The following is a 23,968-nucleotide window of genomic DNA, read 5'->3' as shown; positions in this document are numbered from 1 at the left end:
GAATTTTTGAGAGCCCCTGCCAGACATTCCTACTCAGGACTGGATAAATGAACTTTAGGGAACTACTAAAAAAGCCAAACATGGACCAATACAGTCCCAGATAATCAGCCTCAAGCCAGCAGCTAAAGAAGGGCGAGTGCTGGACCTCCCAGTCACAAGCCACTAAGGTGGTACTCAAACAAACAAAAAAAAATATCAGCAGCCACACAAAATCTTCCCTTTTCTGTTCAACTTTTCATCTGTATGTAATTCAGCTACATAAGGCATCAGTAAAATTTTCTGCTTCACATATTATGAACCTTGTTTGTTTCCCCAGTGAAGGAGATGCCAGAGCAGTGGATTCTGTCTAACCCAGGTGCCATAAACAATGGATAAAGTAGAGTGGGCTTTGTCACCAGGGAGAATTTAACAGGACAAATAAATCAGGAACCTGGGAATCAGGGTGTGGGGCTGTGCAGCATGATGCCCAGAAATGCTGCCACACCAGGGAAGGGGGGACATTTCTGAATGTGCCTTGTGTCACCAGTTCTGTGTATGGAAAAGAAACAACTTTTTTAAAAAGAAGAAATAAGGATTCAAGCCCCAAGTCTGCCATCAGAAACCATTTCAGGTACATTCTGCACTACTTTGGAGTGATGGCTACAAAAGCAAAGGCTTCACCAGAGAAGCTGCACTTTCCAAATCTTCTCCGACCTCACTCCCACATGACTGGACCTCTCTCCTACAACTGTTTCACAAACCAAAGAATAAGCAAAGGAACATCTGTAAGAACATGCCTGGACACCTGTCTGTATTATATCCCAATCATAAGTAAATTTGTATTTCTGTCCTGAAAGAGTGCCCACAAACCCAGCACAAACTCTTCCCACAACTTTCTGAATCAACAACAGGATCAATACCATTCCCCACTTCAGATCAGAGTTCCAGTACTTTAGTAAGTGCTTTCACAATAAAGACATCAGTGAGTCCCAGCACAGCCTTTTCCAAACTCCCAGCTGAGAGTGGTGCAGGACACCACCCTGGCTCAAAAGGAAAGCTGCAATAACTCTTTTTGATTTGTGTAATGCACAGCCACTGCTCCAAATGCCAAATCATCCCAGCACTCAGATATTTGTAGACTCCTGAACCAGGTGCACAGGGGAAGTTGGGATGCATTAGACCTACTAAAAATGTCTCTATTGCAGCTGATCTTTGTGGCTCCAATAAATCCATGTTAACTGAACTCACCGTGAACACACTGAACATGTCACAAATCAAACATTGCAAGCATCTCATGGCCCTTTGTCTGCAATTTCCAGCCTCCAGCATGTGGTAAAGGTGAATGCTGCTGTGTGTATACACACTGCTCTGCTCTCAGTCAGGTTGTGGGTAATACCAAAATCTTAGCCAAATTCTTTATTTCCCATTCAGGCACTACATCTGGATTTAAAATTTAAGAAAAAAAGAAGGGAAAAAAAGGGAAAAATAAGGATGTACTGAACCAAACAGGGGTATAGATCAGCCATCAGGCAACAAAAGAATGGAATAAACCCATTATTTTTCATTCAAAATATTATAACCTTTTGAGCATCAAAATAATTTTGACCCAAGCAAACCTTCCTAATGATGTCTGCACAAGAAAAGAGGGGTTTACCATATTGCTATTAGCTGGCAACTGCTGCACTGATGAAGAAAACCTTATTCAGCTTTTCCTATTGCTGAGATTTTCCTTTGCATTAGGAACAAAATGCCAGAGCTTCCAAATGCAATGTGACAACCTAGAGCATTTTACTGTAAATACAAAGATGGCCTTTTAAAATAATTACAGAACAATAAAAAGAGAGATGGAGAGAAGCAAAAAAAAAGTCTTAAAATATTCTTATGCATAACAAAAGGATCCCATATTTCATAGCAGAAGTAAGAACCTTCTGTTCCTGCTGAAACCAATGGAACCACTGTTATGACCATCAATTAAAGTCCTTTGTTTTAAAATGCCAGCAGGCATCCAGCTGGTTTGCTGAAGACTGCAATACACTTCTCTTCCAAGAATACAGCCATAGCTAATCTCTGATACAAATCCAAGTTTCCTGATACCCTTTCATAATATCTAGTCCTCCAAAGAACTGGAATTCATTGCACTGATACCAATTAGAGCACGAGGATTTCCTAAGTAAAAATAAATAAATAAAAAATCTCCCAATACTTTGCACAGAATTCTAAAAATAAGACATGTTTGTCATTACAACTTTGACCTTTTCCATTTATTTCTTTTATATTGTCTCCCATCACAATTATGCTTTGACTAGAGGGATTACATTTTTACTACACTATGAATGCTTTCTAAGGTAATTTTAAGATTTTACCATTATTGTTAAGAGTATCAAAAACCAACCCCAGTTTCATCCCATCACTCGCTCTGTGGACAATATTCATTTTCCCGAGCCTCAGCAGCAATGGGAGACCAAAAGACGCCACCAATTTTCTGTGAACTTAATTTGAGGTGAAAGAAACACGCAAGAACTCGCAATAACCTCCTGAAAATGCCACATGGGTTATGTTCACTCCTCCTCTATCTGACAGGACATAAGCTAAAATACTTTACTTACAACTCATCTGATCTCTCTAATGCTTGGTAAGATGGACTAAAGCTGAGCAATCACACTCACTGGGTGTGTGATGCCCCAGCTCACCAACAGCTAAGGGTGTCCTTAAGCTGCCTTCAACTCAAACCCTTTCACCCTCTACACTGCAAGGTCCCAAATCCAGCTCCACCCTGAATGCCCTGAGAGATTTCCAGCTTCTGTGATCAGTCAGCTCCCTTTTCCCTCCCATTTCCTTCCCCACCCCCTGATGGGATTGCAGCGTGCTCAAAACCTGCTCACACCCCAGAGCCTGGGGTGAGGGGAACTCACCAGCAGTGCCCTGCAGGGATCCCTCTCTTCCCACATCCCAGCTCCTCCACAGCCATGCACTACTGCCAGGAGACACAACTCTGATCCTGGTTTACCTCCAGCAAAAGGCAGCAGGTGTTATGTTGTGATAAAGGTGGGTTAACAACAGATTTGGCTGCTCAGAGTGGTAAAAGACAATTCTCCGTGATTTCCCTAAATATTCCCTGACACAGATCTGTAAGAGACACCTTCAGTGCACACTAATTAAACTTCTCTCCCTTCAACAAGCTCTTCTTTGAACTTGCTTCCTTCACACTGCTTGCACTATTTGCAAGCACTGCCTTCCTGTACCTCTCACCCCCTCCCTCGCTGCTTCCAGGAACAGGTAAGGAACAGAAAACAAACCCCAAGATGTACAGAACTCAGGTGAAAAGAAACCTTCCTGGAAAAGGTTTCCTGCTGCTTCTCCTCCATCATCATGCCTGCCCTCATCCACCTCCTCCACTTGGCTCACTGCAAGGTTGTCAGGAATGGCACTACTGAGATTATGCTCTAATTCCCAGGACCATGCTCATAACATTTGTGATGTTAATCACTCTCTTTGAGAAAATCACCATTTCCCAGCTCAACTGGACTGGTTCAATGCTTTTTCTTTTTAAAAAACAAGATCAAAATATTACAGCTATAAACATGTTTTACTACAAGTTTCTATTTAAGAACCATGTCAAGATACAATTGTATCCTGAAAAGAATTCAATCCTACATTTCTCAATCAAGGTAGTCAAAGAATCACTGCTCAGCTTTTCAGACTGTGCATCCAGCACACAGGAATAAGAACATTTTGGGGGGAATTTGTTCACTTAGAAAGCAAAAAGGTTATTTAGTTTTCAAGCATTCCTAGATTCAGGAACAGCATCTTGCAGTGCATCAAGCTGGATGAATGTAGTGACACCTTTTTCTTAAAACATGAATTGGGAAAAAATTTGAATCTGTTTGTCTTCATTTTGACAATCTTCTGGAAGGCTTAACATGATTCACACATTTACACAGCCTTGACAAGAGAAAACCAACCACTCTCATCAATTCACAGGGAAAAAAAAAAGGATAAGCAGGGGGCAGGGTAAAAAGAAAAGCCAAACTAGAATAGCCATTACTTATAGTAGTCAGCATGAGTGATGCTGTATATAAATCCCTTCATATTCTTCAAGGCTATTAAACCCAATTTTGTTCAAAGATGGAAACATAAAGGAACAGCAACTATGACAAAATGTCAAATATAGCTATCCCATTTGAAAAGTCATTAGCAAAGTCATCTATGAAACCATAGTCTATGGCTATTGATTATCTCCTGAGCAATATTTCATTGCTGTATCAAAAACCAGATTTTCTTTCTTTTTATTTGATGGTCTGGAAAACACATAGTTACCAGGGTTAAAGAAAAGCTTAAAGAAAAAATACCTTATGAGAAAAGAAGAAATTACCTGATTATTATTTGCAGAGTAGATCACAAAATCACGGGGTCATCAACCAAAATCCACTTCCAGAGGTTTTTATGCTAACACCCATCAGGGTCATGCTCAAGTGCCATGACAGTGCATGCACAGACCACAGTGACCAGCCAGAAAACCACTGCAAATTTACACTGTCACGGTGAGAAGCCCCTGGCACAACCTCCAAAGGAGTTCTTGTGGCTAAAATCGTAACAGGAGCGTGGCTGAGTAAGCAAGAGAGCTCCACAAAAGGTGATTTTTGAATGCAGCACTTGCACAGTGCCAGCACTGAAAGCTGCTGGAAGTGGCATGCCCTGCCGTTCTGATTACTGTCAGGGCTCTGCTCAGGTATCCATGGAAACTTGAGAAATAGATGTTGAATTTGTTGGATCTGTTTGGCATCAGGGGATGGGACTAGTTGCCAGTCAGCCCAGTCTAATCACAGGTATTCTGATCTTTAATCATGGAGAAGGCATCAAGAGTCCTCAAATGATGGTAAAACTGACCACATGGTCACATTTCCCAAACAATGACAAAAGGAGGGGCGAGGATGCACTGAGAAACTGTTATTTTAATGGTGTTTGTATCTCTTGAGAGAGAAAAATATCCCAATCCCTGTAAGGAGGAAAGAGACGCCCAAATATTCACTCTTCAACCTCACACAGAACAGGGAAAAAAAAGAAAGCATGGATACAAATGCACAGAACCTCACAGGGACAGGTGGACACAGAGTACTCAGGACTGTAAAGCCCTTTGAGAGAAACTGCTTCAACCCTAGAGACTGGTCCTGAATAGCACTGAGAACCAGGGATGAATCCAGAAATGGACAAACTGAAGTTGTGTTCCCAGATCATTCCCTCTGGGGGAAGGAAGCAGCAAAGGGAGAATAATTTATCTCTGCTTCCTTGCCCAAGGAAACTAGTGCAGGTTGGGCAGGCTCCTGCAATAGGAACTGATTTTTTTTCAAAGAGAGAATGGGGATTAACTCCCTCAGATGACATGGAATTGCTATTATTGAACTACATTCACATCCACACTTTTCTGGACTCCAACTGGTAATGATTACTAGAAATCTCCCTCAATATTCCTCAGAAACTGCATCTGCAGAGCACAGCCTGAGAGTGCTGAGTTAAAAGCTAAAAGCAAAATCCTCTCCAGGTCTCCCATTCCTGCAGATGTAGGTACCCTTGGAACTGATCCATGTGCTCAGAGCCTGCAAATCTGTAACACCAGAGCTGCAGATGTGGGCCAGGGAGCACCCAGTGACTCACAGGGGAGGGGAGAGCAGTGAGCCAGGGCAGGGGAGCACCAGCCCAGCTCCCAAAGCCCCTCTGCTGCCCTTGACACACCCTCAGGCACTCCTGGGTGAAGAACAAAGCATTCTAGGCTTTCTGGCCACCATATTCTGAGGAGTTTTGTTTATTTATTTGCTTACTTCTTAGAAATGACTGCATTTCCCTCCTCATTTACATGAAAACGTTTCTCAAATCCCTCTGAGACGGCCTTTGAAGGAATTTCCTGTTTTAATACTGATTACTGACACAGATCACCACTGCCATGCTAATTTTAAAACACTGCAAAGTCGCTGTTTTAATAGCAGTTCTAGCAAAATTTTAAACTTGATTTTGTTTATTTTAAATGCATATCACTATGATTCTTAACAGCACAGCACACGGGCCAGAGCTGACACATTTTGGATAATGAGCGCTAAGGAATATATATCAATAAATATCAAAAATGTGCCTGGTCACTGAGAAAAGGCAGACTGGATGTAGTGACCCAGGAGCCAGGACACTTGTCACAGCGAGGGAGAGGAAGCCTGCGGATGTCACAGGCATTTCAGATCACCGAGGCTCAGCCTTGGCAGCAGCATCCCCTCAGTGCAACACCAACATCTGTGACCTTACAGCACCAAACAGCTGCACACTCTGCAGTGGAACATCTGAGAAGCAAGTGTACCATTTACTGCCACGGCCCGTGGAGCTCAGAGCTCATCCCTGAAACAGACTCCAAGCCCTCCTGGCACCTCTCTCACCACTGCAGAAACACCAACCTGAACCAACCTGGAGCTTCACCCATCCTCCTTTCCAACCAGCCAGGCTGTTTAATAGAAACGTGACAAGTGCCACACAAGAGCTGAGTAATTGTGTAAGAAGTCATCTATGGATGGACAAAGATCTCACTAAAGCTGCATAAAGAAAATATCAACAGCTAGTTCACCTAAGGAAAACAGCAAAAAAAAAGGAACAGATGCAAACTCCCCAAAAAGGTCATGCTGCTTCAAACCAAATTAAGGTCATGACTGTTCTCATCCTCCTAATTGAAAGTAGCATTGTTTACGTGCATTGTTTTTATTCCCTTCACGTTTTCCATTATCATTTACTGGGAGCCAGCACAGCTTTTTTAAAATCCAAAAAGGCAATTTGCTTCTTCACAATACCTACAGACTAAAACAGCCACAGGGAGAAGTTTCTGAAACCATAACTGGTGTGCTCTTTGAAGTCAAATACTTGTGAAATCCCATCTGACACATCGTCAAAAGGCAGAACCAATTCAGGTACAGAAAACTGACACAATGGGATCTTTAAATATTATTGTTTTAAAGTTAAAAGTATATTCTTGAGATTTTTTTTTAAGAAAGGGATGGTTGCTTTGTGAATTTATAGAGAGAACAGGTGAAATCATAATAGAGGGGAGAAAAAATTAATTAATCCCTTGGAACAGCTTAGAAGAATAAGTAACTGGAAATTTTAAAATATTTGACCAGATCTGTAACTTTAAAAGGAAAAAAGAAAAGAAATCCAGACTTAATTGCAACAGCAGATAGGATGTCCAGAAGGGGCCTAAAAAATTTCAACAGCATTGCCATGAAAGTGGGAAAAGTTGTCCATGGCAGGTCACATCAACTCAACCAACAAAAGAAGCATTGGCAGAAAAAAAGCACAAGTCAAGTCCCATATAACCCAAAGCAGCAGTGACACAGTTAGAAAACAAAACATGGCCTAGACCCTGACATGTTCATGAAGGGATCAGGTCTTTCATAGCAGAGGCAGCATTCTGGCCTCGCTGCACAGACCTGCCCTCCCAGAGGCTGCTCTAACTTGAGCTGACATCCAAGGCTGCAGCATCCTCTTCCAGCTCCTGGTGACAGTGGCATTCGTCAGAAACCCTGGTCACTCCCTGTGGACAAGGATAAAGCCCCTTTACCCAGAAATGCACCAGCTGAAAATGCCTCTGGACAGATCAGACCTCTTGGGGCCTCTCTACAGCTGCCTGAAGCTTTGGGGAGACTTTGCAGGGACAGAGCAGGGCAGATCTGTTGAGCACCAAGTGCTGTCCCCATGGGAGTGAACCAAACACTCAGACCCTGTAAGAAAGCTTACAGGGTGCCTGTCATGAAGGAAAACTTGTCAGCTCAACCAGCATTACCCAATTACCAGCCAAAGGCTTGAAAAATGCCAAAAATCAGTATAATTAGAAGCTTTACATGCAGTAGCTCCTGGGTATGAACAGTTTCACTAGGCAAGCTGCAGATACCGCAGTGCTGTGCTAAGTGGAGCTATAAAGATGATGGGCAGGCACTGCATACAGCACTCAGCTATTTTACATACAGACATTTCCTTTAAGCGTTGTACTGTGCTGCAAGAAGTGGCTGCAGCTTCAATACTGTCAATACAACACACACTAAATCACACTTTATCCCTCAAGCCTTTTTTTTCCCCTGACAGCCTCCGCATTCCAGCGCATGGAAAGAACATAAAGATTTCTGGCATCACAAATCATTGCTTTACTACCTGGTCTTCTGTCTTCTAACCAAATCCCTCCTGCACAGATTCTCCCTATGTCACAAGTTACTTCATTTCAGTATTGCATTGCACCAACCTTGCAACCCGGCAGAACACAAAACGTGATACCCTGTCATCTGAAAGACAAATGAACCTGTCAGTCTATTCTTCCCTTTGTCAGCTGCATGCTAGAAAATTGTTACAGGTTACTTCAAACCAAACAGACATCAGAGACTTCATTTAGGAAGCATTGAGAGAATATTTAGATGTAGGGAGGCAGAAGAGCCCAGTGGAGCATCTTGAAGATTCGACTAGTTTCTAAGTAGTGTTTGCTGGTTTAGTTTGGGGTTTTTTAATGGACACTTTGTGACTCTATTATTCCACTTACACTGAAATTAAGCTATGTCATTCTAAACGCTCCCCAAATCCTACTATAATCAAACTTAAAAGTTTAAGTTTCCCCATACATTTCTGCCAGGAGCGTTGGCTCAGCACTGCAGTTTCCTCTGCAGATTACAGTGAGGAAGAAGGCATGGAGAGATGGAATGAAATCAGGCTGAGTCTGCATTTCCCTTAGGGCTATTCACCCATATCATTTGTATCCTGGGAACCCTCTTCCCTCCCCCAGCTCCGTTCCCACACAAGGAGAGCCCACCCCGTCCTGCAAAGGCTGTGTTGCTCCTATCGGGCAGGGTAACCCCAAACGGATCAAACCCACAACATCCTTGTTCCAGGCAAAACACGATTCAGCTCAGCTCGAGTCAAGTCCGCAGAATCAGAGCCATGTGGCCCGCTTAACGTGGTAAAACGGCACCGGTGGGGGTTTCCCCACCCCTACACCTCGCCTGGTCCCCGGGGCTGCGCCAGGATGCTCAGGCGCTCAGCCAGACAGCGCCGTCTCTCCCACCCGGCTGCCAGGTCTTTCTTTCCCAGTGCATCAGGGTTCTCGCTATACAGGGGGGCTGCCTCTATGTCAGCAGCAGACCCCGAGCTCCAGTCCGAGCCCTCCTCCCTCTGGCCGCTGCTGGGAAATAGAGAGACCCCGACCCGCGGGGTTACGGAGCCATAAAGGCCCGTCCGGCGGGGATGCCGCGCCCGCCGCAGCGCCCGGCGCCGGCCAGGGCGCCCGCCCCGCCTCGCCTCGCCGCCGCCCGGCCGTGCCGCCGCATTGTTTTGTCACCTGGGTCCCCCCGCGGTGCGGCACCGGCTCCCCGGGCACCGCACGTGGAGGAGCGGCGGCGCTGCCCGGCTCCGGGCGGGGGTTCCGCACCGAGCCGCCGCCTCCCTCAGGCGGCCCTGCCCGCGGGGCATCCCCCGAGCCGGGCACCGCCGGCCCGGCCCGGCCCTGCCCTGCCCCGCCCGCGCGGCCACAGCCGGGACATTGTCTGCCACCTCCCGCCTCCCCTGCTCCGGACGGGGCTCCCTTCTCCTCCACACCGCTTCCCCCGTGAGCCGGGGAGAAGCCGGCAGCGCTCCTGCATTGCGGCGGGGCCCCTCACCTGCGGCACCGCTCTCCGCCTCCGACATGGCCCGCTCCCGCCGCGCTCGCCGGGGCACGGGCCGGCGGCGGAGCTGCGCTGCCCACCCCGGGGGAGGCTCCGCCGCTCGTGTAGTCCCCGCCCTGCTGCGCCTTCCTGCGGCCGGTGCGGAGCCGAGGGGGAGCGGCTGCGCGGCCGGGCCGGCGCTGACGGCTTCCCGCGCCGGCTGCGGGGCTGCGCCGCCCCTCCCCGCCCGCTCCGCAGCCGCACAAGGACGGCACCGGCAGGGGGGCCGCCTGTGAGGGCCGGCCGGCCCCAGATGCGGATTTCACGGCCAGCGAAGCGGAAAGCCCTCCGCGGTGACGGCCGCAGAAAGAGACCCCTGTCTGTGGCCGGGGGTGACAGCCCGGCTCGGTGCCGGGAATGGGTGCTGGGGTCCTGCAGGGATGGAGCGTGAGGAGGCTGCGGAGGTTACCCTAGCTGTTCCCCCGATCGTCAGGGGTGTGGGTGCAGCTAACCCGGACGGGCAGAAATCATGGACGGGTCCCCTGATATCATGTATTACGGGGTGGCTTATACGGCATGGGAATTCTTTATATTTGTCTTCAGAGTGAGCTCTCCCACATGGTTCTGCAGTGCTGTCAGGCCAAGAACTTCTTGTTTCCAGTGATTTTTAGGTACTTGTCTCCAGGACCTGGGAGAGAGACACCCCTACTGTCACTCGATCCAGGATGAAGTTTAAGAGTTATCCAAACTAAGTAACAAACCATTGCAAACACAAGAGAAGAAAAATAAGGCTGGTAACCTCCCACGAGCGATCCTCAAGCCGGAAAAGGTTTTTCCTCTTGTCCACCCGTGCTTCTTGGTGTAATTCTCCTTTACTTTCCAGCCTCAGCAGCCATTCATCTTTTGAAAGCAGTGCTAGTATTTCACGTGAAATAAACAAGGGCATTCACTGCAAGCACAGCCTCGGTCCTTGCTGACTCCTGGGCTCAGGAGCTCACTGATATCCAGGACAGTGTAAAATCCACCCAAAATTCTCCCAAGTCCCCTCACCAAAGCTTTTGCTCACACAAGGTGGGATCCCAGTGAAGCCCTTGAGGACCATGGAATTTTGAAGCAAAGCCCCAGCTCTGCAGGTGCCTCTCAGCACCTCCCTCTATTTTTCTCTGGTTTCTTGCTCTAATGGCATTTGCTGTGCTCCCTGTGAGCTTTATTGCCTCTGAGGACTGAAGGTGTGGCACAGAAGTTAAAGCTGTAAATATCTTCACATCTGCATACCTGAGTCATCTCAAAAGCCTTGACCCACCCTGCACACACTTAAAAGACTGTCTCAGCCTGAAATCCCATTGTCTCATCCGGGGAAAATGCAGAACTCATTTCTCCCGCCTCCCAAAATCAGCTGCACAGAAGGGATTTTCTAAATGCTGGGACAAGGGGACAGCAGCTCATTCCTCTGCTCACATGGGAGAAACCTTCTGTCCTTGGGGACACTCAGGAACTCCCACAATTTCCGAAGGCAAGGACAGCGAGCAGTGGGACAGGGGCGCTGGAATTGCAGCTTCCTGCTCTTCCCTCAGCTCCACAAAGCCAGGCAACAAAGGGGAACATCTGGCCAAGAGTCAGCTTTAATTACCTATTCAGAGTCAGGCTGAATATTTATGCTGTCATTAAACAGCCTCGGAAATAAGAAACCAAACAACTCTAATACTTGGTTTCCTGACAAGAGACTTAAATAGCAGAAACTTTTGCTTCAGATTAAATGCACTTCAATAGCAATTAATGGTAGGCTTTAAACAAGTATTGAGGTAATTAACAAAGGCAGAGGAAAAGAAAAGAAGCAACCAAGAAGCTTGTAAACACACACCCAAATAATATACTTTCTGGGAAATAAAACGTAGTACTCAGGCTAGTTTTTTGTGATCCCCCAAGCAACAAGACAACACACAAAAATAGCATTTACTGGGTACAGACATCTGAGTGCCACGGCAGTGACTACATTATTCAATATCAAGCCAGGTTGCCTAAGTTACACACTCAGCTGTAGGTGTTCTGAATAATGCAGAAGGAGAATATTTGAAGGCATGTGACTGACTGCTAGTTTCAGAAATTAGACCCTTTCCCAGAGAGCTTAGTATGTCCTTTTAAGACCTAATGAGAGGAACCACATTAAAAAAAAAAAAAAAAAAAAAAAGCATTTGAAGTAAAATTAGATTCTCAATCTGAAATATTAAATTAAGAACTAAAGCCTCTTTAATTTTGTTTTATAAAGGCAAAAAATCATAGAAAAATAAATTATAGAACAATAAAATACTGGAGTTTTTTTCTCTTGTTATCTCTCTCTCCTGGAAATGAAAGAAAAAGTACAAAGTACATTTCATGTGAAAGAAAAACACTTTCTGAAAAGGTCACTGTCTCAAGTGAGCCTGCCCTGGGGCTTCATTTTTATTATTTACTCCATAGGAAGTTTGTCATTCTTATGGTTCTTTTGCAAGGTTGTTTGGAATCTGTGATTTTAAAAGTTATCATATAAGCACCACAGAAAATGAGTCAAAATATAGTGATCAAAATGTAAAAATGGATGGTCAAATATTGAAAAGGAGCCACAAGTAGTCATCTACATGCTCTGAACACCTGTACTTACAGATTAACTTGTCCCTTGCCCAAGAGTCAGTGTTGGTGTGGGTCTGGAAAGAGCTCCTTTCCTTCTCAGGAAGCTGACATCAGCTGGCTTAGTGTACTGCAGAGGAGGAGCAGCAGAAAGGAAGAACCTTTTTTTGACCCTGAAACATCAAAGTGGTTTTGTGTCAGACAGCCAAGGCACCCACCAGTGTTCAACTCAAGCACCAGCTCAGTTGTTGTGGTGCCACTCTGACCATGGAGAAAAGCAAGATTTCTGCAGGAGCTTGGGGCAGTGTCTGCTGGTAATTTCCCCTTGTATCTATTGGGAATGAACACCTCTGAGGAGCAATCAAGCCGTGATTTAGTACACTGTACTTGTTGTCTGCAGCCTGGGTGATCCCCAGAAAGCTGCAGCCTCAATCTGTTCCATTCACCACACAAAGGGCTCAGATACACTGGCGTAAACTGACAGTACAAAGCAAACAGCTTCTTAACCTAGCCCTGATTTTAGCAGAGCTACCACATGCATGTTATCCATTAGCATCAATAAAAATTTCATGAGGGAATTGGAGATCAGCACAGTGTCCTCTCAGAGCCATTCCCACACGTGGCAAGAGCTGCACAAAACTGTGTCTGGTCAGTGAAAAGAGCTATGTGCTTCTCACTCCTGAGTACCAGAGTCTAAGTGATGGGGTAGCACTGAGAATCAGTGTGCCTGAACCAGGCACAGAGATCTGGAAGAAATAGAGTTATTTAAACATTGTTTGCAATGCACCTGGCAACAAGATGTCCAGACATTATCACAGACACAGAAACCAGTGAGCCACTGAAGCCCAACACCCAGTTCAGTCCTGGCACCAGGGAGAGTTGAATCTTTAAATAAACTACATCACATTTAAAACAAAAGAATAGAAGGCAGGTGAGCTCGCCTTGCATCTTGGCAGCTCAGGAACCCCTCATCAAGCACTGTGTTCATCTGCTCAATTAAAATTCCTAGAGTAATGGTTTCTGACTTCAAAATTTCCTCTTATGTAGTTTCTGGAGCATCACTAAACATACAATACCTGGTTTTTATTTATCACCTGTGTAACTGTTACTGCAGTCTCCTCCTTCATTCCAGCTGTTCAATTTTTCACCTTTACAGCACTTTAACCTCTCCAGTTCTGCTTATTCCTGGAATAAAAACTTAGAAATTATTTTTATTACAGAGCCAACTGGCAATCTGTTTCCCTAGATGCAATTTTATCTTCCCCCTCCCTAAAACCAGCCTTTTATTTTCATACTCAAGAAATCTCTATAAAGATGAAAAGAACAAAAAACTCTTCATCACTGTCACAGCCTTTCAATAAAGAAGCTTATTGTGCACTGAGGAACATGAAGGGTTTCTTCAAAAGGAGCAGGTTACATAATTTTCACCTGTCTTTTATACATTTCTCTTTTCCAATGTCCCAATATCTGTTGGAAGTGTATCACTGCCTGCAAAGAGTTCTCCTGCATTTCTCAGCAGGATGGTTTTCCAGGAAAACTGCTGGCCTGGAGACACTGAAGTGTGTTGTGCTCACAGATCTCTGGCTCACTTACTTATCTCGAGAGTACTTTCAAGTGTGACAGTTCTCACACTGTCTGGGTGTGAGCAGCACTCCAAAATATAAATGTTCTATAGTCTGCTCGTGCACCCAGTGGTCTGTGGTAGGTGCTGTGTGCACAGAACTAAAAGGTAAGTTCAGTCCAAAAAATCTCCACTCATGCTGTATGTCCTGAACACCATTTTTTCCTTAAATTCATTGCTCTTCCTCTATCGTGGATGTATTAAAGCCAAATTTTAAAAAAAACCAACCAACCAACCAAACAAACAAAAAAAACCCCACCAACCATCAAACCCACACAAACCTCAAACAAACAAACAAAATCCCAGCAGAAACAGATTTATTATATAACAACGTTGTCACCCCATCATTACTCTCCAAACAAGCACCCAACCATATACAGTAAAAAATGCTGTTCTGTCAAGGCATTTTTAAAATATCAGCCAGATTGTGCATCCATATTGGCTTGCTTCACGACTCATTTCTCATCACTTTAAAAGAAGCAAAGCTCTAAATGCATCAAACAATTAATTTAGTTTTGTGACATGGCTCTTTTGAACATGTACACTGCTCAAGTAAGTGATGAGCATGTTGGCTCCCACTGAAATCAATAAAAGTGGCAGATGGCTCAGCCACCTCTAAAACCAAGGAACTACAGAAAATTCTGCAAAATCATCTGCCTACTTTATGTCTTATTTCTCTGTCCCAGAGACAGTTGTACTCCTCAGGAGGCAGGTTTAGGTATTGTTCACACCCTTGCTGTGCAGACTGCTTCACTGAATTATACAGCATTAGAAAATTGCAGGGTTACTTCTGAAATAACAGATATATTCTGAAATAACTCTTCTGAGTTAAGAGTTCTGTCTCTTAAAATATCCTGCAGCAGCTCAAGAATATAAAATTTGCCAATGTAAAGGGGAAAGGACTCAGAAAATCATCAGACTCATCAAGGGACATGGGAGTCCATTCTCTCACTGTGCACCTGTGACAGATAAAAATGTCATCACAGAAATACACAGAACATAGGAGAGCTACCAGGCTCCTTCCTGACTGCTTCCTGAAGCTGCTGAAAGAAAAGGCAGCTTGCTGAAAGACAAGCAACACATGATTGACATGATACCCAAAACAAATTGAATCCAAGGGGGAAATCTGAATCTAGAATTATATGTAATCTCCACAGACTGATTGCTCATAAACAGACATTTAGGTTTTATGTAGGGACATATCAGCTTCATGGTTTTGGGGATTTTTCCCTAAGGTATTTAAGAAACTGTGTGGAGAATATCCAAACCTGATAAAAATGTCACCCAGATCCTCCAGATTGGAACAGAATAAAGTGGAAAAGTGGGAATTGGATGCACATCATATTTAATCCACCTCACCTCTGTCTAGGGGTTGGAAGAGATCCCACTGACACACACACACAGAGGAATGAAAGGACTTTAAAGGCCAACTGCAGAAATAGAGGTGAGCAAAGTCATGGAGTAAATGAGAAATAACAGCAGAAGCTACTTGCAGTATACAGAGGCATCTGTGGCTCCACCTAAGGCTGGACAAACTGATTACTTACTGAAGTAAATCTAAGGAATTCCATTGACCTCCTGCTTCCATCTGACATTTAAATGCAGCAGGGACATTTTAGATTTTCCAGGGAAATGAAAAATGACTCTTAAGAAGTGCCTGGTAAATATTTATTTTTTTTTATCCTTAAAAATATTTTTTGATAGGTTTTACAACCTTTAACATATCATATACATGAACATCATCTATATGACTATCTTATATTTTGAATTTTACTTCTAAGAATATTATCAAAAATAAAAGGCTAAGCTCTTGTAACAGATGTTTTCCAAACTATGTCTTAGGAATGCTCATGAAATATAAATCAGCAGATATAAGTGATGTTGAATATTTTCAGAGCATAACTTATTTTAAAAAGATATTTGGTAGAAAAATAAATTTAGAACATCAAATGGTACTATTTATTCAGTCCTGGGCAGAAATAGCACAGTAAATCACACACAGGAAGGAAAAATAGAAATGCTTCTAGACACAGTAGATATTTTAGCATGAATCTATTGGTTGAAGTATGTTCTCAGAAAACATTTGAGAAAATTCTGGTAACTAACACATTTGTAAAAATTAAAAGGCTAAATCATCAGTCAGTCACCACTGTGAGTCATTTATTTACTCTTGATTAAAATGAATGGTGTCCTGAGCATCATCAACATTTTCTCAAAGTCTTGATGTGCTGCTCCTCTCTGCTCATTCTCTTTTCATGCCACATAGTTCTATTTCTGGAATCTGTAATGAGGGCATACACATATAAATGGAATATATCCCAAATATCCCAAATGAACCCAGGGAGGTTTTCCACTCAGTGTCTAATTTATCTCACCACAGGTTGCACAGACCTATGATAATTTCTTTCCTCCCTAATCACTAAAGGCAAGGAAATCCCATAAAATTATACCATTCTATCACTTGCTTTAAAATCTCCCTGGGGAAAGACATCAGTACCATTTTTGTTACAATTTCTAAGCATGGAGTCTAGTGTGCTAAAATAAAGGCTATGAATCAATAAGCTGAGTTATTCCTGCAAAGATGAGAGAATGCCATGAGTAGTAGCAAGTAAGTAAAAAGTCAAATTATATAATAAGTAACAATCCAACAGTCATCTAACAAAGACATGATTATTTTTAGGAAAAGCACTTACAAGATTAGCATCACTGAAATATCCAATATATCTAGCTTCTATAAATGAATACTGAATTAATTACAACAGCTATATAAAAAATGGAAGCAAAAATAAGCAATTTCCTGTATTTACACAAATGTAAATGAGAGTACAATTTGTCTCTGACTTCAGAATTCAGTAATTAAAAAAAAGAAAAAAAGATAGCAGAGCTCTACTGCCTTAAAATGGCCTTGTAATCAGAAACCATCATCCAAATCTTGCTCTGGTGAAGCATAAAGCTGGGAGCTGGAGAAGTTATTTATTTTTTCATTCCCATTTAATTACAACAAACTGCACCAAAATCTTTAAATTGGCACATACAATGCAAGAAACATCCTTCCTCCTATTAAACCTGTTGGATTTGCTTGAGGTATTTTCAATAATGATTTGCTATTTTAGTCTTCTTTTCCAGCAGAAAATAATGTTGTTGACATTCCTCTAAGTGTTTAGCCTAAACTATTACTAAACTGCTCAGGTCTGGTAATTCAATAAACCAAGAATTTGTTCAGGAGAAAAACTAATACTTATTTAAATGTTGTCACTTTCTTAAACTTAACTACAAGAAAAATGATGCTTTAATTCCTTGAAGAAACATAATGAAATCATACTAATTTGCTTTTTCATTAATGAAAGAAGAATCCCATAACATTAACCCCATTAGCTGCAATAAAAGATCTGGTTTTTATTTCTTGGTGAAGATTGCCATTTAGAAAAAGACACGGATTATTATTTTACTACTCTGTGTATGCAGGTGCGCCTTATAAAGCCAGGATTTTCACTGAGCACAGGAATACTGCAGTACTTGAGATGTGAGGGCAAACCTTGGTTACAGCTTCTTCCTCTGCATCCAAAGTCTTTTTAAATCAATGGAAAATCTCCCAGTGATTTTTTTTTTTAATTGTTCATGTTAATAATTTTAAATCAGGTTAGGTGATAGCTGCCTTGGTGGTGCTGTCACACAGGAGCTGGGTGTACATCCCACAATGGCTGTCACAGAATTTGGATTCAGGCTTTTTAAGAAGGCTGTTACATATTAGGAATTTGGATTTTAAAACACAGGGGCAAATGACACATGCTGGAAAGGAGACTGGATTGCTTTCATAATCCTGCAGCACCAGCAGATCTCAGGAAGGATGTTTGGAAACCCAGACAGAGGAAATGCACTGAGATCAATGCATTCACACCTTGCGTTGTCCATCCAAGATCTCCTGGCTCTGAAACACAGGGCAATGAAGGTAAATGTAAATAAAAGCTTCTTTAAATCAGTTCTGCAAAAAGCATCTGTTGTATGGGCAGGGTGCAGGCACAACAAAAAAGCCATCACCACAGGAACCTGCATTTGGTTTGTTTAGAATGGCAGCATAACATTTCTTATAAAAAGAAATGCTTGACAGTGTTTATAAATAGTGAAATATGTGTAAAAATACTCTTCAAATCTATTTGACATCTCTCTTCCAAAGGACTGTATTTTTGGCTGAGTTGTATTTTCAATCTTTTGCCTTAAGCTTGCATATGACTGCTCTGTTATTTAGAAAGTAGTGACCTTCTTTTATTAATATAAAGAATGGGCAATTTTAAATTGAAATGTACAAAACTACTGCCATTAAATTATAATTTAGTGCAGTGCTCAATGCAGAAGCAGTCCTCCTCCTGGAATAGCCTTTTCCAAAGAAATGGAAAAGAAACAGCCAGAGACGACAAGTTTAAATCACATCAAGTGGCTCACTGACATAATTCTGGGGCTAGCATAAAAGTAGGCCTTCAGATTGCATGACTTAAACAAAAATGGGTAGTAAACAAAAAAATAACTATAAAAGTACTGCTGAAGAAACAGGAGGAGCACATGGTGAGGAATTTACAGCGAGGAGTCGTGGCCTGGAGAAGAATAAGCATGAGGAGATAAGAATAGTATTTTTGAAAACAAGGTCATTGCAGAAAAGGTTTCAGATTCCAGACAATGTTTATAGCCTTTGGTGTCAAGCTGCCTAAAAACAGATTCAGAAGGACTGACTTTGTAAAAGTAAATTTTCTCTGTCATCCTTTTTCTCACCCGAGGTGCTATCTGTCAAGGCCTATCAACCTCACTGTAGACAGATTATGTTAATAAGACATGAAATAATGTATATGGCTACAGGGAAAAATAGGGTGCTTGTATCAAATACATTTTCCTGTTCACCGATGCAAGATCTGAGGGGCCCTTTCTGCAGATAAATGGGCCTGGAATGATGCTAATTTAAAAGTGTGCTCCCAGTTATAAACAGATCATGCAGACAACGGACCTGTAAGCAATCTGAATGTGGCCATAAACAACTCTTCATAGCTACCCTTCCTTCTTGGAACTATTCAATACTGGATATCTAATCCATACTAGAGCAATACCCTTAACTCTCATCATCTCAATTTTGCACTTAAGGTGACTTAAACAAGGGCTTATAAAGTCAGTTTTTCCCAGGGATCTATAACTCATTTTCAGTAGCACTGCATGGGAGCTGTGAGGGTTCTGTACCCCTCAAGGTTGGGGCAACAATAGCTCAGAAGTGCTTACTAATTCTGAATGGTTACTTTTGGGTTTTCAAAGAGCCAAACTTACTGCTGCTTCCTCTGAGCTGCAGCTGCTGAACATCAGAAAGAGCATTTGGGGTCCTTGGATACAGCTAGGTTCCTGTCTTGATTTTCAAACCCACAGAGGCACCTAATCCTTTGTGAAAATCACAGGAGATAATTGTAAAATTGCTTTCCAAAGCTAGCTGTAAAGTCATCTCCATTTCCAGGTCCTTTGACAACTTTACTGGCACAAGTGTCTTTCCCTGTAAAAGATATTTCTGTGTACTCATGCATTTGTAAGATTTTAAAGTCTGTTAGCAATTACAAGGATTTTTGCTGGAAAGAAAATTAAGTTTGCCTTGAGGTAGAACTCTTAAATCTGTGACTTCCTGCAGGCATTTGCAATTTTAAGGACCTTGAATGTCTGGATACAAACAGCTATCACAGACAAAGAAGGGAAGCAGTTGTACTTACAGATGAAATCTTGTGTGTTATGCATGAACAGGTTTCATGTGGATACATACCATAATTTCCCATCAATGCGGTAAAGTTTATAGGAAAAAATACAATTTCAGATGAGCCATTCCAATCATTATTCCTTTCAATCCACTGCTAAGTCTCCTCTTTATGGACACTTTAGTTTGTAATATTTCTTTATGTGTGGCTGGCCCTTCTCTGAGCAGGAGCACCAGATAAGAGTGATGGCCTGGCCTCTTTGTAGGTCCCTTTGTTCACCAGACAGGGACCACTGCTCTCACCAAGTGCTGCTGCAGCATATTTCTGAGTCTGTAGGTACCTGAATTCCTGCCAGCTGGCAGCTGCTGGTACTCCTGCACAGCTAATAAGCTCCCTGCAGCTTCAGCTGCAGCTGAGGCCTCAGGAACAGAAGCAGGATTTTGAAAGTGTGGCTTTGTGTGTTTTCACTGCCTGTGCTTTCTGATCCTTTCAGGTGCTCTGAGCACACCCAAGCCAGAAGCTGTCCAGATGTGTGTGGTGGGGGAGAGAGGTGCCTGTCACACAGGTGTTCTAACACTGAGGCTTGAACTTGCTCTTGCTATCGAGATATTCAGGTTCAGGACCTTTCCAAATCATGCTGAGGAAATATCAGCATTCTGCAGGCATTTCTATCACTCCCTTCATGGCTCCTCTTCACACACTCAGGGTGTGCTCACACAATGTGATTCAGACCTACCCCTGGTTCTAGAAAATCCCCAGGTTTAGGAATCCAAATGGAAGTGTCTGCTTACTCCAAGACCATCTTAGTTCTCATCTCAGTTCCTGATGTAAATATCTTGTTCACTCAGATTTTCTCTCCATGCAGCTGACATATGTGGGGCTGCTATGGGTTACCCAGCTCTTCCCTATTGCTGGAGGGAATTCTGGAGCTGAGGACTTGGTTTAGCTACAAGGCTCACTGAAGACATGGAGAAAGGCAGTGCCAGGGACTCAAGTGTTCAAATACCTTTAAAGGTCTAGGTTGAAGCCAGCTGGATTTCTTTTTATCCCAGCAAGAGGTCTTTTAAATACCTTCATGTAAGTAATGTCGCTTGTCACAATAAATAAATCACAACAATAAGCCTGGAAAGCATTTTCAATTTTAAGTCTTTAAGGGAAAGATGACCTAAACTCTCTCTGAAATACAAAATTAATGAGAACTCAGAAGAGTTTGTTAGTGTCAATGTGAGACATCCACCGTGAACATGGAAAGAGAGGCAATACTGCGAATCCATTGAGGGGTGTATTTCTGCTCAGTATCTTTGTTTGCAGGTAACCAACAGGTAGACTCCAACCTCAGGCTTGTTTGCCTGACAACCATCCCCACAAACCAGCAGGCATTCCACCCCCACTAAACTAAAAACCTACAGAGCTCAGATAAAAAGATCCAATTTGAATTATTTGCAGATGCTCCTTGCTCCTTCCTACTGAAAACAATCATTCCTGCAGGAAAATCCACGAGAACAGAAAAATATTATGCTCGATATCAAAAGCTCAAAAGCTGCACAGAATGCAACTTAAACACATTCCGATTGGCTCAAAGTTCCCTAAATCCTTGTACCAAACTCCCTCGAGGTTTAAAGCAGGGAAAGGATGCACATGAGCCCCTAAGCCTGTACTCTTACTGCAACATCAGCTCCTGCAGTAAGAAGTAATCCAGACAGGTGACTCCAGAATCGTGCTGGATCCAAATCCTTCAGGACTTTGAACACTTAATAATTCTCTTTAAATAAGGCAGCCACCACTTTCCACAGCTGCCAAAGTTCCCAATGACTGCAGTGTGTTACTCCAGATACCATGTACTCCCCATATCCCCTCAGGAGGTGGTGGAGGCACAGAAAACCCTGTAGGGCCAACCTCTGAAAGGAAAGGTTGCAGACTCCTGGGCAAACAGGGATGATAAAAGCATTCCTGGCAGCTGTTGCTATCTAAGCATTCTGGAACAGTCAAGGACATCTTCAGAATGGCACAATATCATCTTCAGAAATCCACTCCCATTATCTATTTTGTTTGTGCAGTGCTTGTTTTGCCCCTCAGCACCCTTGCATGACCCTATTTAAAGCTAATGGATGTTAAACATACTCAGGCAAGAACAAAATGTAAATCAACTCCTTGCAAAACATACATACATAATCTTTGGGCTACAGGCAAACCTGAATCCAGTAACATTTTTGGATAAACATCACTTTGATTTGCCCCTCCAGACCCAAACATGTAACAGAGAATCAAAACCACAATTGCCAACATATTGGCAATGGACTGAACATATGCTAAAAACAGAAACAAAACCACACATAAAATCCAAATTCAAGATCAACAAAAATCTGAACCAATCTGAGAGAGCATAAGTTTGAGATCATGTCCTTACATTTCACAAAAGCCACAATGCTCAGACCAAACTCCTCCCAAGGCCTGAATTTTACAATAAATTTGTATCCTTAGGTTACCTTTTCTTCTCCGGCATAAATGAAGCAGCCTGGAGGTTTCATTCAAAAATCTGTAAGCACTCAACCACTGACGAAAACACTCATGCCACATTTCAGTGTCATTCTCACTGTATCTGCTTTTGGGCATCCCCATGCATGGCATTAAACATGCCCAAAAAATGCTATGACAGGAGCTGCAGAAACACAGAGCCAGGGCTTTCTTGATAGCCCATGACACTGTTCCAGCTGATTATTCTGTGTCCTATGATGTGATCTTTTTCTTTCAGCCAAGTTTTTATGCAAGCTTAATTTTGTGGAGGAAATCAGTCAAGTTCTGCTTACAATTCCAGCAGTGAAGGCAGTTCACTGTTCCATTCCCAGTGTTGCATTTTAGACCTACAGCACTGTGAAAGGTGATGCATATCTAGAATCAGACACTGGTAATGCAGAGAGATTACATTTTAGATAAGCAGCAATGTCCCAGTGGTGCACAAGGAATGCAATGCAAGGAAGCTTCAGGAAGAATAATTTGAATATCCTGTACATACAGTAAATTCCAAATGAAAGGTGTTGAGCTCTTCTATCACCTGCAAACTCTGAGCAGTCAGAGTCAATGAGAAAGGAATTCTCAAACAATGTAGTGAACAGCTTTCAGCGGCACATCAGTGGGACAAGTCTGACCTTTCCTTTCCCAAACTGACCCAAAAGATCTCATGTATCTAATACATAAATATGTGCATAAACATGTGTCTGATACATAAACATGTGCATAAACACACACCATTTAAGAACTGTGTTGATTGCTTCTTGCTGTCTTTTCACATAGAAAAGATTTTCAGAAGCAAAAGAGCAGAGGAGCCCCAAATTCTCACCTTCTTTTGAAAAATCTCTGCTGAAATATCATCATGGAAAGTCCATACTTTTATCACATATTTTTTTTGCATATCTTGTTAACTATCCCATAGATTTAGCTTGTTGAAAATTCTTAATGCCATTTTGGTGCTATGAAACACATTAGCACTGGTGTTTTCTCTGGATGGCTCCTTTAATCTTTTCCTAGTGGCCCTTCAGTTTTATTTTTCTAAAGAAGTTCCAGCTTATTCAGAATCATGCTGCTCTTTTAATCTCTTGCTGAACCTGCTGTTCTCTTTGTGATAACTATGTTATGTCTTGAGCTACATTAAAATGACTTGAAAACTGAGAAACGGGATTAAATCTTTGTTGCTAATCTTCATGACTGTAACAAAGCCTAATGGGAAATTGGAAGGGATTCAGATAAGAGTGAAAATTATGAAGGTGCTTGGGTAGTACATATTTAATTACCTTCAGAAGGCAGCAGCTCACTAACATGGGTGTAACCAGTGTTACCCAATCTCCAACACAAATCCGAGGAATATGAGGTCAGACTCACAGTAATGGGAGGTAAATTTTTTACTGTTAAAAAACTGTAGTGGGATAAAAGGATGAAAGTTGTTTGTACTAAACACCAGAAAGTATTTAAAAACTTTAAATCTGATGTCTTGAACAGATGATGTCACCGAGGAAATGGTTTGAAGGTGGAAGTGGGTGGCTGTTGTCAACTGCCCACCCAGGCTGCAGCCTGTCCCCAAGGCACTCTCAAGAAAGGCATGGCCCAGCAGCTCCTGGACTTTGTGACCTGCTCTGCTGCACAGCTGGAGTCCCACTGGCTGGGAATCAGCCCTCGTGCTCTCTGTCAGGTGCTGCACATACTGGCTGCACCTGTGCAAGTTCTTCTTAATGGCTCTCTTTGCATAATTGCCTGTAAACCCACAGAGCTGGGATTCTTCTACAGCTCCTTAAAAAAGCTGGGCTACACAACCCAGCAGAGTTTAAAACGCAAACATTTTGCCCACTTTTGAAAATCCAGCCCAAATGCCCAGTTTGGTTTCCTCAGAAACAGCCCCTCTCAGCAGT

General features: G+C 42.8%; 1 protein-coding gene across 2 annotated transcripts in view; it reads right to left on the bottom strand.

Moving 5' to 3' along the window:
* Window positions 1–9,741, bottom strand: part of HSPA12A (heat shock protein family A (Hsp70) member 12A) — a 49,635-nt gene extending 39,894 nt beyond the window's left edge. The window contains exon 1 of one of the 2 annotated variants that reach the window (XM_054276838.1): window positions 9,645–9,741. The gene's annotated coding sequence lies outside the window, so the exon portion shown is untranslated. Of the gene's footprint in view, window positions 1–8,154; window positions 8,231–9,644 lie in introns of those variants that run through there. The other variant, XM_054276840.1, reaches the window with a different exon arrangement.
* Window positions 9,742–23,968: the final 14,227 nt, after the last annotated feature.

Source organism: Melozone crissalis, unplaced genomic scaffold, assembly GCF_028551555.1.
Source record: "Melozone crissalis strain CALT ecotype California unplaced genomic scaffold, PUWL_Pcris_2 ptg000019l_1, whole genome shotgun sequence".
In the NCBI taxonomy this organism is placed as follows: Eukaryota; Metazoa; Chordata; class Aves; order Passeriformes; family Passerellidae; genus Melozone; species Melozone crissalis.
This window is presented reverse-complemented; position numbering and strand designations above follow the sequence as displayed.